The sequence below is a fragment of the Rana temporaria genome, chromosome 2 (assembly GCF_905171775.1).
Source record: "Rana temporaria chromosome 2, aRanTem1.1, whole genome shotgun sequence".
In the NCBI taxonomy this organism is placed as follows: Eukaryota; Metazoa; Chordata; class Amphibia; order Anura; family Ranidae; genus Rana; species Rana temporaria.
The window spans coordinates 205037753-205050888 of record NC_053490.1 but is presented as its reverse complement, the minus strand read 5'-3'; the positions used below and the strand labels follow the sequence as shown (position 1 = coordinate 205050888).

General features: G+C 46.2%; 1 protein-coding gene across 1 annotated transcript in view; it reads left to right on the top strand.

The window, feature by feature from the left end:
* Window positions 1-4311: 4311 nt before the first annotated feature.
* JADE3 (jade family PHD finger 3) overlaps window positions 4312-13136 on the top strand; it is a 98479-nt gene continuing 89654 nt past the window's right edge. Inside the window, exon 1 of the mRNA XM_040336293.1 lies at window positions 4312-4592. The gene's annotated coding sequence lies outside the window, so the exon portion shown is untranslated. The remainder of the gene's footprint in view (window positions 4593-13136) is intronic.

The following is a 13136-nucleotide window of genomic DNA, read 5'->3' as shown; positions in this document are numbered from 1 at the left end:
CCACTAAAATCACTTCTTGTAGTTCTTCAGCCCACTGAGCTCCCAGTCTCTCACTGAACATGATTTACTGCCACTGAATCCCTTAAGCTTCTCCAATCTTCACGGTGGTATATTCCTCAAGTATCACCCCAACATTTCTGCTGGGTCCCTAGCTTGGCACTCAAGATACTTCTCAAGCTTCACCCCACTGGCCTGCTCTGTCCCTGGCTTGACACAAAAGGCTGCTCTGCAAGCGTCACCTCCTCTGGCTGGGTCCATGACTTGATACCCGCTGAAATTTCTAGATTCTTATCCGTCCCCGGTTGGTGAGAATACTGATCCGGTACTTGCTTCAGCTACTCATTGTGGTCCCTGGTAATAAGGTGGATGGTCTCTTAGTGGCGACATTTTCCCCACTACCTCTGACCGCGTCAGGTTCTCCGGCTGGCAGATCCATCACTTTTGGTTGGACAGTAAGCCGCAATCCCAACCCTGCACTGCTCTTGCTTCTTGATAGGCCCTCAGACAGCCTAGAAGCCAGATGTGCCCAAGATAGGCCCAAACTCCGGCCTGGCAGCCTGGGCAGTATAACACACGTCCACCCAGACAGCTGTCCAGGTGGCACAGAACAGTGATCACCTGACTCCACACAAATATATAGGTTCTCCCAACAGGCCAAGGGATTTAAGAAAATTGCCCTTTGGTTGGGGTACCCCATATACCCATAATCTCACCTTGCATTGCCCTTCTCATATCTAATGCCACCAGGCACCCGGCCACCCAGCGGCAAAAGAGAGAAGTGCAGCAATTACAGACTTAAGCCCCATACACACTATCAGTTTTCCTGCAGTTTTTTCTCTTCAGGTTTACCAAAACTATCTAATATGAGGTCAAACCTTAAAGAGTTTCAATTTGTATGCAATCAGGCAGGCCCTTGCACTACATGGTTTTGGTAAACCTGAAGAGAAAAGCCTGCAGGAAAACTGATAGTGTGTATGGGGCTTTAGAGTGAAATCAATTGCTCCTCAACAATTAGCCAATGTAGCTCTTACCTGGTAGGTCAATTTAGGAGCAACCCTGCCTAAACACCAGGGTGCTACATATGCATTCAACAGAAAGGTCACAGGATGCTCCAATGGTGATATACAAGCAGGTGGATCCTGAGCCTGGAGTTGTTGAAGTTAATTATGTTCAACATTCTCACGCGTGCATAGCCAGGACCATTACTCTACACACGATTGGCTGTGCAGAATTAGAAAATGATAAATTTTATATGTAAAACAGTAAGGACCCATTTACGTACATTAGCAACACACAGGTTATGTGCATTATGTTGTAGTGCCATGCATTTCCAAGGCAATCGCATCAATCGCATATGCATTGAATTCAGGCTGCACAACATAATGAACAACAATAGCGAATGACTGTTTTTATTGGACGTATGGTGCATTTTTGTTTTTCAATTGTGTATTTGGTTGCTTGTTTGGAGTTCAGCTTTAGCTGGCAAAAGTTTTAGGGCCCTTTCACACGGGGCGGATCAGTAATGACCCGCCTCTGTGTGCCCGTAAGCTCAGCGGGGATCGCTCCGTAGATCCCCACTGAGCCGTCGAAGGACAGGGTGGTCTCTGCACACTGTGCAGGGACCACCCTGTTTTTTCTTCGCTCTCCCCTATAGGGGGGATCGGATGAACATGGACCGTATGTCCGTGTTCATCCGATTCGATCAGCAGACGGAAGAAAAAATAGGACATTCTTCCGTTTGCAAAATCGGATCTTTGCAGAGGCGGGTGATTACGGGTGTCAGCGGATGTTTATCCGCTGACACCCGCAATCACATAGGGACCAATGTATGTCCCTTTTTTCATCCGCAAACTGATGGATGAAAAATCGGACATACGGTTCGCACGTCTGAAAGGGCCCTTACTTATGTTGCTTCTAACAAATTTTGCGTATGTAAATAGAAATGTTTAGAAACCAGACTGCATATTTTGAAACCAGAACGTTTTTTTTTGTTTGTTTGTGTATGAATACATTATTATCATTATGATCATTATTCTACAGGATTATACAGTTTGTGCAGCTCTTTACAATTTAAAGAGAGACAGTACAGTTATAATACAATAAAATACATGAGGGTTAAGGCAAGCTATAGATAAAATGATTTTCTTTCCATCCACCACAGGTGGATGGAAAGAAATTTGCTTGATTCCCTCATCAACACAAGTGCTGATGGGGGAATCCATCCTGCAGCGCTATTGTGTTCTGCTGGTGGGGAGCCTTCCTGTTATAGCCTCTGGCAGTAATTGCATGTATAAAACCTGACAGGCTGATTGTACCCAAGTTGACCCATACTGTAGATCAGGGGTCTCCAAACTGTGGCCCTTTGCTAGGCTTTATCCGGCCCTTGGGACACTATTACTCCCAACAAAATGAATCAGGAATCCTCACACTTACACCAACAATGGGTCACTATTTCTTTCATTAATACTAATGATGGGATACTATTCCTCCCCTATTAGTAGTACTACTCCTCCTCCTCCTCTTACTGACCACCAACCCTGAGGCCATATTTATTCTCATTGATGCTGGACCTGGAACATTTTCTACCCCCCGCTGGCCACAATTTGGCCCTCCTAAAGTCTGAAGGACAGTAAACTGGCCCTTTGTTTCAAAAGTTTGGAAACCCCTGCTGTAGATGGATCAAATCCCGGCAGGTCCCTCCTAAACCAGCCAAGATTTGATTAATTTATGGCTGGCCTAAGAGAGCCCTGCTCATAACAGCTTACAATCTAATAAGGCAGGGCAAGTGGTACAAAAGGTAATAACTATGGGGGATGAGCTGATGGAGGAGTTAAAAGTCCAGTTGTTAGTTAGGAGGTGTGATAGGCTTCCTTGAAGTGATGAGTTTTCAGGGATTGACAAAAGGTGGATCCTAACACATAGAATTACAAGGTGATGACTTGTAGGCACTCTGAGCTTGGCTCTATAGATACACACAGCTCAGGAGCAAGCACACACCGTGTGCCCCCATAGCAAGCGGCTTACGATGGGGGAACAAGAAGAAGAGGAGGCAAGTTCACCAGTGAGGGACCCCAGTAGAGGAGGCTCGGGCCACTGTGTCCAGAACCATTGCATAGAGCGATGCAGTAATCCGTGCTGGATTCGTACATGTTCTCACATTACACCAGTGTGAACTGAGCCTTAGTGCTGTAAACCAGTGGTGGCTGGTGCTCCATTTTTCCCCCCACCCACTCACAAGCCCCAACCTACCCCATCCAGGTCGCGGGCGGCTTCCCCTCCCGGCAAATCTGGATGTTTCTCCTCCTGGAGAAGCAGGAAGACGATAGCGAATGTTGATCTGCTGTCACAAGTGGGTGGGCTCAGGGCGCAGTGCTCTGTGACCGAGCCCAACCTTTTTTGAAGGCAATTGTAGCCTCTGGTCTTGTAGAACACTATGCGTCTAGTTCCCCGCATTGAGATTAGGGGGACGGCGCGGCGCACCTTATGGACCCGCCGCCTCTGCAGTAAACTCACTTAAATGCATTTAATGCAACAGATGTTAACACATATAAGGCTGGGTTCACACCTCCAATGGATGTGGCTTTCAGAAGGGGTCCAGTGCGTTCTCCGTTTCAGGGACAAATTTTTGCCTGAATTTGGCACTGAAATGGAGCCAAAGACGCACAGCGTTCCTGCACAAGCCACAACGAAGATATGTGTACCGGCTCCATAGAGAGCCAGTTAAAATCTCCTGGCATGAGAATTGGATGCAGGGAAACTCATCCAATTCGCATAGGTGTGAACCCAGCCTAAACCTATTTAATGTATCAGTGATTAGGCTCTTTTCACATTTGTGTGACTTGGGACTGCAAAGTCACATGACAAGTCATACCCCATGATATCCAATGAGAACCATTCATATCTGTGCGACTTCAAAGTAATCCCCGCACAACTTTGGTGCGACTTTAGGTCCATAGACCTCAAGATTACACAGGCTATGCTTCAAGTTGTGTTGCAATTCTAGGTTGCACAAGTGTGAAAGGGGTCTAAAACGCGTCTTAACCTGCGTTCCCTCCTGAAAAACACACCTGCTCGTGTGAATGAGGCCTATGTATTTTTGTGTCATACACACACAAGTTACAAAGCGCACATAAAAGCACAAAGCTGTGTAGATTTGTAATGGTAATCAGAAAGAAGAAAAGCAGACGAGCTGAGTGTGCTGTGTGAAGGAAGCACCTGGCCCTCAGTACTAGAAAGAGGAAAGACACGTGTTAGAGGTGACATGAGGGAGGACAGGACAGGCCACACATGTCACCATGGTGTCACCGCCGCCGTGTGAGGGAATGCAGACAGGGGAGGAAGGGATGAGAACAGGGAGGAAGTGGAAGAGGAGGAGCATGGGAAGGCAGCGAGCAGTGTCAATACAATAGGCTTCTTGTGTGTGGATGTGTGCGCCTGCTGAGAGGCTGTAACCAGGGAGGAAACACTCAGGAGAGCCCGATCCATACCGCCGGCCTTCCCGGGACAGTGCTGCCAGCCTGGACCCTCCACCATCGGGAATGTACACACACTGAACACCGCGGCTCAAGGAAGGCAGAGGAGCTCCACACAAGGTGAGATCCCCGCTCCTCCCGTCCATCCGGCCCGGCACTCTGCCTGCTGACCGCTACGGGGCTCATAGACGGGGGACAGTGCTTGGAGAGCCGGCTTTGTGTGTCCATGGAAAGGTGACCTTATGTCAGCAGACCCCCCTCCTCCCTTTGGCCTGTCCGGGCACTGTGTGTCACCTCTACTCCCCTCACACTCCCCTCACTGCAAATTGGCGCCAACACAGCTGTCTGCAGCCTGACCACCACTGCTACCTCACAAACCTACTATTACCTCACAAACCTACTATTACCTCAGCTTGTTTCTTTGCATTGAAGCTGAGAAAACGATGGCTATGTATGTGTTTACACACATAGTGCTACACTGCTGTGTATTTACTTCACACTACTACAGTGTCACCTTCTCCATCCTCCTAATGCCACATACTTAAGGTACACACGATACGAAAATCAGAAATAAAATTTTGTCCGCGCAATCTTCTGCTTTTTGGATCGTTGGTATGGTGCTTTCGACAGCCGATTCCAATTTTTCGGACGAGAAAAGCTGCATGTAAATTTAATTAGGTCAGATTGGAGCTTTCTCAGGTGTTTGTAGGGGACAGGGATGGGTAACATTTGAAAAAGGTAGAGGAGCTTTGGGAGTATCGTCATTTTAACTGAGGCGATCCGACCGAGCAGGGAAATATGGTGTTTTTTCCATTGTGCCAGTAGGGATCTTATTGAGCGGAATAGAGGAGGGACGTTTTCCTGGTACAGGGTGGTGAAGCTTGGAGTGATGTGTATCCCCAGATAGTTTCAGGGAGGTCGTTTTCCAATGGTAGGAGAAGTTGGCTTGTAAGTGAGCAGTCCTCCGCCCCAGTAATATTAATTGGGAGGGCCTCCGATTTAGACGTGTTGATTTTATAGTCCCGACAGGGCCCCATACCGGGCTAGTTCTGCATGAAGGTTCGGGAGGGAAATTCTGGGTTGGGTCAGGGAGAGGATGACGTCTGCGAACAGGGAAATTTTAAATTCCCTGCCCCTAAGGCCTCGTACAGACGAGGGGAAAGTCCGCTGAAAACGGTCCGCCGGACCGTTTTCAGCGGACATGTCCCCTCTGAGATTTCTGTCTGGTTGTACACACCATCAGACAGAAACCCGCGCGGACAGACAGCGCGGTGACGTGTCCGCGCCGGTAAAGTGATTCGACGCATGCGAGGGATGGCGGTCGCTCGGACATGTACGGTGAGTCTGTACAGACGACCGAACATGTCCGACGAACAGGATTCCAGCGGACATGTTTCTTAGCATGCTAAGAAACATTTGTCCGCTCGAAAACGGTCAGGTGGACAAATGTCCGCTGCAAACCTGTCCGGGCGGCCGTACACACGACCGAACATGTCTGCTGAAACTGGTCAGCGGACCAGTTTCAGTAGACATGTTCGGCCGTCTGTACGAGGCCTAACAGGCACCCCCTGGATAGACGGGTTGCCCCGTATAGTGGCCGCTAAGGGTTCAACACAAAGAGCAAATAGAAGGGGCGAAAGTGGGCACCCCTGCCGAGTCCCGTTGGTGATGGTAAAGGAGGAAGATGAGGCAAAGGGTGTTTTGACCTGGGTGGAGGGATTGGAGTAGAGGTGGCGGATCGCTCTCATAAATGGGCCCCGGATTCCCACGTGATGCAATGTGGCGAATATGAAGGGCCACCCAAGTCGGTCAAAGGCCTTCTCGGCGTCCAGGTTGAAGGTTTTAGGCATTTTTAGGAACCTGTAAAGCATTGCACCCACGTTCACCAGATAAATCATGTGTGCAGACTGTCTGTGTAGCTGTCTGACCATACCTAGTATGGGCAGGCAGTTACTGAATGACGGGGAGAATCCATGAACTACTAATTTGTTGAACTGTAGTTCATTCACAGAACTCTGTGAATGAACGACGTGGCTGCATTCTTTTCAGATTTGACAGCAAGTGAAGGGAGAAGATCCCTGGCCTGCTGTCACAACTAGAAAGGGGATCGGGGAGAGTGGAAACATGTTTCACCCCAAAAACAGGTGGAACATGTAACATGTTTCCAAAGGTGAACCTATCCTTTAAACATGAGTGCCATTTGGAATAGCATGCAGCTGCTGCATATTTCAGCCTGTTGTAGATGGTGACAGGCTGCTGGCAAAGGGGCCAGACACAGCACTTGTGCCTCCAGAAAAGGCCAGCATTTGATGTACACTAGCCAAAGCGGAAAAGTGCATTCTCTACATTTTTGCACACTAGACCAGAGCTCTGTATGCTCTCTGCTTCTATTTACCAAAGCTGAGCTGCAGTGCATAGAAATGGATGAAAAGTTTGGGAGAAAAAAAGCTACCCGGTTGGAGTGTGCTCGAATGCACATCACACCACCCCCTCGCAGAACTTATACTACAACTGTCTGTACAGTAAAACCCTGAGTTTTACCCTGCTGGTCATTGTGAGCAAGCTCTCCCACTGGCATGGTATACGTGCGTTTTTTATATGTGCTTATTATTTTCAAATGGTATTAGTAATACTATAGGGCAGAGGTCTCAAACTCAAATTACCTGAGGGCCACAAGACAAGTTTTCATATCCCATGGGGGGCCGCATGCAAACTTTCAAACTTCAAAAACAACAGTACTGGTGTCAGCGAACACATTATTAACCCCCAGCACTGGTGTAAGCGGACGCATTTTTACCCCCAGCACTGGTGTCAGTGGATGCATTATTAACCCTGACCACTACACTGCTCACCGACCACTACACTGCACACTGACCACTACACGATGACCACTGCACTGCATGACTACTCCCCCCCCCACTGACCACTACACAGTGACCACTCACCATCAGGGCACAGCAGGTCACAGAGCCCAGCACATTAGGGTACAGGGCACAGCACATCAGAGCACAGCACATCGGGGTACAGGGCACAGCACATCAGGGTACAGGGCAGAGCACAGCACAACAGGCCACATCAGGGTACAGGGCACGGCACATCAGGACAAGGCACATGGCACATCAGGACAAGGCATAGCACATCAGGACAGGGCACATGGCACATCAGGGTACAAAGCCCAGCACATCAGGGTACATGGGGCGCATTAAGGCACATTCAGGGTACATGGGGCACATTCAGGGTACATGGGGCACATGAGGGCACAATCGGGGTACATGGGGCACAATCGGGGGGGAAAAAGTGGGGGCACAATCGGGGTACATGGGGCACAATCGGGGTACAGGTCAGCGTTTACTTGTTGTCTTTTTTTTTTTTTTCACATGCAGAGTAGCGCAGGAAGCGTCTCTGTCATAAGTTCACTTCTCTGTCTCACGCTGCGGCTGCTCCCCGCCCCCCTCTCTTCTCGTCCATCCCAGGTGATATCACAAGCAAATAGGAATGGACAGAAGAGAGCGGGGAGCAGCCGCAGCGTGAGACAGAAGTGAACTTATGACAGAGACGCTTCCTGCGCTACTCTTCATGTGAAGGAAATCAATTCCCCCCACTTCCGTGGCACCCTCCGCCCTGCCTGCGGGCCATTTATAACCGGTCCACGGGCCGGTACTTTGAGACCACTGCTATAGGGTTTATTTACTAAAGGCAAATCCACTGTGCACTGCAAGCACACTTGGAAGTACAGTCGCTGTAGATACGATGGGGACATACATGGAAAATTACAGCTTTTTTGCTTGTACACAATTGGATGATAAAATCATTAGAGCTTCCAAGTGCACTTGTAGTACAGAGTGGATTTTCTTTTAGTAAATCAACCCCAATGTGTTTGCTTGGGTTTAGGTGCTTTTTGTTTAGCCTTAGTCACAGAAAATAGAAGTCTGTGCGTTTAGGTGCAGATTAAGGGCCAATGTGTCCTATTTACACTATAATGTTGCATTGCTATAAAATGCAATAAAATGCAAAGTGTATGTCGGCGAATGTCAGTGCACGTTATAACACGACTAAAGTGGATGTAAATGTACATGCATTTTCGCACAAGTCAGTGTGAATTGGCCCTTAAAGTGGAGTTTCCATCCCATTTTTTTTTTTTTTTTCATTATTGTGTTAATTAGACCTAAAAAAAGAAAAAAACATTTTTTTTTACTCATCTGGAAATGCCTGTTGCTATGCAGTCCCACGAAATCTGCCTTTGGAATCACCTAGGATCCTGATATCATCTCCCTCTAATGCTCCTGGGAAATGTGTGTCGTCATTTCCCAGGATGCAAGGCGCTACCCAATTATCACTCCCCATCCAAGACTTCCAGGAAGTAAGTGCTTGTGGACTTCACAATGCCCACAAGCAAAATGACAACGGTGTGGTTTTATAAACTATCTTTTTTGAATAACTATGCGGAGCGGCGGTGGATTTTAAAATAGTAAGTGACCGGATTTATATTATAAAAACGCATGATAAAAGGACATACATTTTAAAAAATGCTAATTGTGGCTGGAACCCCGCTTTAATAATCTAAACATGCGTACATGCATGTATGATTATATGCAGGAGAACAGATCTGGGAAAGTGGCAAGCATAAAGTTTGTTTCTCTCCCGGATAATTTCTCTTGCGTTTTAAATAAACTGAACGCAAAAGGCTAGTGCGAGACCTCTTGCTCAGAGGCCTCTTGTGTTTAATGCAGGAGAAACTGATTTGGTCAGTATGGACAAACTTTGCTTCTCAGATCCATTTCTCCTTTGTTTCAAATGTACATGTGTCTATCTGCATAAAACCAAATGGTCTTTGACTTTCTTTGTTTATTACACCTCATGCACAGGCAGTTTGGGTCATAAAAAAAAAAAAAAAAAAAAAAAACACCATGCAAATGTGGGGTACACACCAAAGGAAATCGGGTGAAAGATCATCTTATTTTCCACATTGTTTCACAGCAAATCGGAACCGATGAACGTTTTGTACGAAAATTCTCATACGACAAAGGTGGTTTTATTTACAATCATGCGTAGTCTCTCTTCAGATTTTTCTTGATAGAAAATTGTTCTGTTCCCATACTGGAAATTTTTTGGAGTTTGTCACTTTCGGAATTTTCATACGAAAATTCGTAATCGGCTTATGAAAGTTGTGTACACATTATATGAACATCGTATGAAAATTCAGATTTTTTTCCTATAGTGTGTTACGAGCCTTAGGGCTCTTTCACATGGGTGGACCATCCGCTGACACCCGTAATCACCCGCCTCCGCAAAGATCCGATTTTTCGGACAGCAGAAAATCCTATTTTTCTTCCGTCTGGCGGATTGGATCGGGTGAATACGGACATACGGTCCGTGTTCATCCGTTCCGCCCCATAGGGGAGAGCGGAGGAAAGACAAGGCGGTCCCTGCACAGTATGCGGGGACCGCCCTGTCAGCCTATGGCTCAGCAGGGATTTTACAGAGGATCCCCGCTGAGCTTGACGGAGGCGGATCATTACTGATCCGCCCCGTGTGAAAGGGCCCTTAAAAGGGCTTTTCTTATCAAAGAAAACCTCCTATTTTACACTGTCAGCAATGGAACCACTTGGAAGAGAAATGTCACATGTCGCCTGAGAAAGAGAAAAAACATTTTTTTACACAAAGGTGAAGGCTAGAAGAATATCAGTAAAGCTTTACTGGAGCTACATCCATCTCACAGCGCCATCCATGGAGGTAACACCTCAACAGGAGCGTTTTCTGATGAGAAGGGTTGAAGAAAATTGCCAAGCAAGTTCACTGTAGTTGGCTAATGTAGTAAAAAGTAGGGTTGTCCCGATACCGATACTAGTATCGGGACCGATACCAAGCATTTGCCCGAGTACTTGTACTCAGGCAAATGCTCCCGATGCTTCACCCGATACTTGTACTGTCGGCGGTGATCAGTGCGTGGGGAAGTTACAAGCACCGATCACCGCTGATTTTAAAGCAGCCGAATGCCGCCGTGTATCCCGCCGTGTTTTTCTCCCCTTTCGTGCTCCTCCTCCACCCCCTGGAAATGTCAGGATGGAGAGCGGGGTAGGAGTTGGTAAATCTGGCTCCTTACTGCTCCGAATGGACAGAGTCAGTGTCCATTCACATAACTGAAACATTGTAACCTGTGTTTACAAATGTTTCAGTTTATGAATGAAGAGAAGACGCTGTCTTCACTCCATTCAATTTCAGCGCAGCTAATGCTGCTGAGAAAGGGACAGGGGAACATGTGTCCCTAGTCCCTTTCTCTGTCTCAAAGGGAAGATGTCAGAGGTCTGTTAAGACCCCTGATATCTCACCAAAGCCCCCCCCCCCCCCACAGGGCTAAAAAATAAAATAAAAAAATAAAGAATAAAAAAACAAAAGAATAAAAAAAATTATTGTAGAAAATAAAAAAATGAAAGAAAAAACACACTGACACGGTCCACCCCCCCCCTTAAAAAAAAAAGAAATCATTAAAAATAAAACAAATTGTAAAAAAAAAATTTAAAAAATTTAAAAACAAATTGTTAAAGATAAAAAAAACATACCGACACATGTGCCGCTGTCACATGAGATAAAAAAAAGTATCGGTATTCGGTATCAGCGAGTACTTGAAAAAAAGTATCGGTACTCGTACTCGGTCTTAAAAAAAGTGGTATCGGGACAACCCTAGTAAAGAGTCAAACTGGGGTGATTGTTTCCTATGATACAATACAGCCTACACTGCAGAGGAATGCCCTCCACAAAGGAATCCTATGCACAAAAAAGCCTGCCTAGAATATGCCAGGGCCCATTGCTGAAAAAGACGACTTCTACTGGGACTCTGTACTCTGGAGTGATGAGATAAATGTTTGTGATTTGTGGTCTCACAAGTTGCATCCCAAGTCATGGCAGTGTCAACCGAGCCAAAGTGTGCTGCCGCATTAATCCCCTCAAAAAATAAATGGAAACAAAAATTGTATCACAATTCTCAGTAATATAAAGATTTATACAAAGTGTACTGACATATAGCAATCAAAAATTCTCCATGCATAATGCTCCTTTTTAACATGTTTGCTGATTAAGGCCCTTGCACACTGATGCACTTTTCATGCATTTCCCTTGAATTCCAATAAATTGCATCTTTTTTGGTGCTTTTGAAAAATGGCACCAAAGATGCAGCCTGCAGGACTTTTCAAAACACAGTACACCAGCAGTGTGAACATAGGATTTAATAGGGAGTAATGTTTTTGCTTTTTTGTTGCCCTAAATGGCAAAAAAAATCTCTGAATTGTGTTGATGTACCCAGGAGCCCAAAAACCATTGCAGTGGAAGTTTTAATCAACACCTATCTATCTATCTATCTATCTATCTATCTATCTATCTATCTATCCATCTATCTATCTCTAATAGACACAAGATGTTAAGGTTCAAAAATCACTGTCGGTCATGTCTATAATTAGGATCACTTAGTGCCCTTGTGCCCAACCTGCATCCCTCAGGGCCCCTGCAGACAGTTGTCTGTTATACCTTGTGTTTGCTCAGGCCAGTGAAGGACACGTTTTATTTAGACTGGCTTTTATTGGTAAAAAGGTTGTTTTATTTCTTTCCCACTATCTTCTTCTTTTTTTTTTTTTTTCAGTGCTACTAAATCCTTTTCACTTTCTATGTCTCAGCCTTAGTTTTCATACAAAAGAAACGATAACAATGGTTTTTAAAGTCAGTGGTGTACCCTGTAGAGTTTTTGTACTGTATAGAAGGCATATAGATATGAATCAAGATGTATGGAGGTAAAATTATTTATAAAGATTAAAAAGTAGTTTGGGGAAGTGGCCTTAATGGGAAAGTTGGGGTGAGAAGGAGAAACAGAGGTTCAGGAAGGAGGGGATTGGAAAATAGTTCCACCATGAACAGGATGATGAGGAATAAGAGCGGTTCACACAAGGGCGACCTGGGATCCGACTTGAAGTTGCCCCAAGTCGCGCGGTTGAGAAAATCAATGGAAGTGAATGGAGCCGTCTTAATACACATTACTGAAGTCGCTCTGACTTCAGAAAAGGTTCCTGTACTAATTCAATCTGACTTGTAGGCAACTTGTACCCATTGATTTCAATGGAAGTTGCCTCAGAAGTCGGATCACTGTCTTAACTGAAGCAACAATAGAGGAAGATAACATACATTTCTCAGGCAAACCCCTCCCTCCCACAGAGCTGATTGTTGTTTGATTGGCCACTGGAAAGCCTCCTGTCCTGGAGGTGACCTTGAAGTTGCCTTGTACTGTCCTGGAGGCAACTTGAAGTTGCCTGATTCATACTCAAGTCGTGTCCAAATTGCCTTCCAAAGTCGTGCTGGAAGTCGTGTTGTCCCTGTGTAAACCAACTCTTGGAGCCGGTTCACACTTCCGCGGCATGACTTCGGGGGCGACTCTGCAAGTCGTCCTGTATAGAAGTCAATGCAGGTCGCCCTGAGCCGCCCCCGAAGTCGTGCAAGAACCTTTTTCTAAGTCGGAGCTCCTATTAGAACGGTTCCATTGCATTGAACGGGACGCGACTCGTCAGGCGGCTGAGCCGCCTGACGAGTCGCCCCAGTGTGAACCGGCTCTTACTGTTTATTTATGATGTTATATTTTGTAGCAGAATAAAGTCCAAGATGCACAGTTAGTTTAGTTGTGTG